Source organism: Arachis ipaensis, chromosome B08 (genome assembly GCF_000816755.2).
Source record: "Arachis ipaensis cultivar K30076 chromosome B08, Araip1.1, whole genome shotgun sequence".
NCBI classification, from domain to species: domain Eukaryota; kingdom Viridiplantae; phylum Streptophyta; class Magnoliopsida; order Fabales; family Fabaceae; genus Arachis; species Arachis ipaensis.
Window position 1 is genome coordinate 53,754,857 of NC_029792.2, and position 3,509 is coordinate 53,758,365.

Consider the following 3,509-nt stretch of genomic DNA (forward strand, 5'->3'; position numbering starts at 1 on the left):
TTTTTGTCTTTGTATTTTCTTTTCTTTCTTTTGTTTTGTTTGCTGCTTCTTGGATCAATAGATTTTTGAGAATCTCCACAATACTTCTTTGAACTTCATGTCCTGCCTATGAGCTCCCATGCAAGTTTTCATAAGCATGCAACCTCAATACATGATTATACAACTAGAACCACCACTTCTCCTAATCTTTTGCTTGCCTCAAAATTGTTTAATTCCTCAATCCTTCTTTTCAAAGAACTTTCATGTGATGTATTTTTTTGAAAAATTGAGTGCAAACAAGTTTTGGAGAGTATGATGTTGTAAATGATCAAGCGTCTTGCTTATTGAATTTCAGAAGGAAAAAAAAAACTATCCTAAACAGACAGATAATCAGGGAAACAAAACCACTCTCAATCATAGCAGTGTTTGATGTAAGATAATCACTTAACAATACAACCTTTTGGAGTTTACTTGCTTTCCTCCTTCTCATCATCATCATTGCTGGTCTTCATATTCCTCTTTTATCTCCTTGATTGATGATGCTTAATTTTTCCAAAAGCTTGTATGATGCTCTGCAGTGATATTGAAAGTTGCTTGTTCCCCAAGCACTTAGAAACAATGATTAGCATGCATGATTTATTTATGGGATTTTGTACTTACTTTGGTGTGGGGACACCAAACTTAGTACCTTGCCGATGGTTTTCATGCATCAAATTAACCATGTGTAAAACTCTTTTTCTTTTTCAAAAGCAGTAAAACTGAAAAGAGCATAATAGTTAACTAGTTTGTCTACATGCTTGAAGCTAGCATTATGCAGAAAGTGAGAATGCATTTTATGATGAAATTTTGGTGGAACACCAAACTTAGAATCCTTCATTCTCCCTTATATTGTTTTGGTGTGCAACACCAAACTTAGCTTCTTGCAATATAGATAAGACTAATTAACCTTTTTATTAAAATAGCTATGAAAAGAAAACTACCTCAGGTTGGGTTGCCTCCCAACAAGCGCTCTTTTATTGTCATTAGCTTGACATCCTTCATCCTCTGATCATGGAAGTTGAGGCTTCTGTTGCCTTTGATTTCCTCCTAAGTGAGGCTTTGCTCTGTGATGCTCATCCTGGATGAGTGATTCTTTTCCTTCAGCCCTCTTCTCACCCATTTCTGCGAGGTTCTTAGCCAGTTGTTGCATTTGCCTCTCAATTCTTCTGAGTGAGGTTTCCTGGTTCTGTGTTATCTCCTCTTGGTGCTCCATCATTCTCTCTATTAAGATCTCCAAATTGGTGATCCTATGAGAGTGTTGTGAAATTTGTTGGTTGTGAGGTATCTGAGGTTGGAGGGGTGGGTAGTGTGGTGGTATGTAGTAATTGTTGTTGGTATGGTGGTGTTTTTGCAGGTTTGGGAAATTGGGGTTGTTGTAGTTGAAGTCCCTTTGTTCCTGATGCTGAGATTCCCTCATTCTTAGATAAGAATGTGGCTTCCATGGTGGAAATTGTATTTGAGCCAAAGTTTGGGGTCAAACTTTTGCTCAAACATTGGCCCCCTAGTGCATATATGTGGCGCCAACGTTTGCCAAAAAGTTTGAGGCAAACGTTGGCGCAAACGTTTTCTCTCCAGGGTGTGTTGCTGATGGCGCCAACGTTTGCCAAAAAGTTTGAGGCAAACGTTGGCGCAAGCTTTTGTCCTCCAGGGTGTTGATTTTGTGATGCCAACGTTTGCCAAAAAGTTTGAGGCAAACGTTAGCTCAAACTTTTCTCCCAAAAGTTTGAGCTAAAGTTTGAGGCAAACTTTTGCTCAAGCTTTTTTTTCCCTGGGGTGTTTTTACTTCTTCCAAAAGTTTGAGCTAAAGTTTGAGGCAAACTTTTGCTCAAACTTTTTGTTCTCTCTTGCTCCTAGCCATTCCTTCTTGCTTCAACCTTTCTCCAAGCTTTCTTCACCTATCATCAATCAATCAAACACATCAAAGCTATACTCCAAATCATGAGATTGTGTTTCTTTCATAATATATGACAATTATAGCATAAAATCTCATGAAAGTGCATGAATTCATACATGGTTGATTGAATCAAAGGAAACATGGAAATCTACCCAATTGGCTTGCTTATGGCTCAAGAAAATGCATAAATCAATTGAAAACAAAAGAAAAAGGCTAGTGAAACTAGGCTAAGATGACTTGTCATCACATCACTCACCAAATTCGAACCCCCTCTTCTATCTGTGTTCGAATTTTTTCTCTTCTTTTCTTCTTCTACTAACAATAAGGAACCTCTTTACTATGACATAGAGGATTCCTCTTCTTTTCTTTTTCTCTTCTCTTTCTTATGAGCAGGGACAAAGAAAAAGGCATTCTTGTTGAAGCTGATCCAGAACCTGAAAGGACTCTGAAGAGGAAACTAAGAGAAGCTAAATTACAACAATCCAGAGACAACCTTATTGAAAATTTCGAACAAGTAAAGGAGATGGCAGCCGAACCCAACAACAATAATGCAAGGAGAATGTAAAAAGATCACTGAACTCCCTCCTAGTACCCTCCCAAGCAATACAGAAGAGAATCCAAAAGAAGAATGTAAGGCCATTGAATTAATTACCATGGCCGAACCCACAAGAGAGGAGAAGGACATGAATCCCAAGGAGGAAGACCTCCTGGGACGTCCAATGATCAATAAGGAGCTTCCCTCTGAGGAACCTAAGGAGTCTGAGACTCATCTAGAGACCATAGAGATTCCATTGAACCTTCTTATGCCATTCATGAGCTCTGATGAGTATTCCTCTTCTGAAGAGAATGAGGATGTTACTGAAGAGCGAGCTACCAAGTTCCTTGGTGCAATCATGAAGCTAAATGCCAAATTATTTGGTATTGAAACTTGGGAAAATGAACCTCCCTTGTTCACCAATGAACTAAGTGATCTGGATCAATTGACATTGCCTCAGAAGAGATAGGATCCTGGAAAGTTCATAATACCTTGTACCATAGGCACCATGATCTTTAAGGCTCTGTGTGACCTTAGTTCAGGAATAAACCTCATGCCCCTCTCTGTAATAGAGAAATTGGGAATCTATGGGGTGCAAGCTGCTAAAATCTCATTAGAGATGGCAGACAATTCAAGAAAACAGGCTTATGGACAAGTAGAGGACGTGTTAGTAAAGGTTGAAGGCCTTTACATCCCTGCTGATTTCATAGTCCTGGATACTGAAAAGGAAGAGGATGAATCCAACATCCTAGGAAGACTTTTCCTAGCCACAGCAAGAGCTATGATTGATGTGGAAAGAGGAGAATTGATCCTTCAATTAAATAAGGACAACCTTGTGTTTGCAACTCAAGGATCTCTCTCTGCATCCATGGAGAGGAAGCAGAAAAAGCTTCTCTCAAAGCAGAGTCAACCAAAGCCCCCACAGTCAAACTCTAAGTTTGGTGTTGGGAGGCCACAACCAAACTCTAAGTTTGGTGTCAAACCCCCATATCCAAACTCTAAGTTTGGTGTTGGGAGGTCTCAACAAAGCTCTGCACATCTGTGAGGCTCCATGAGAGCCCA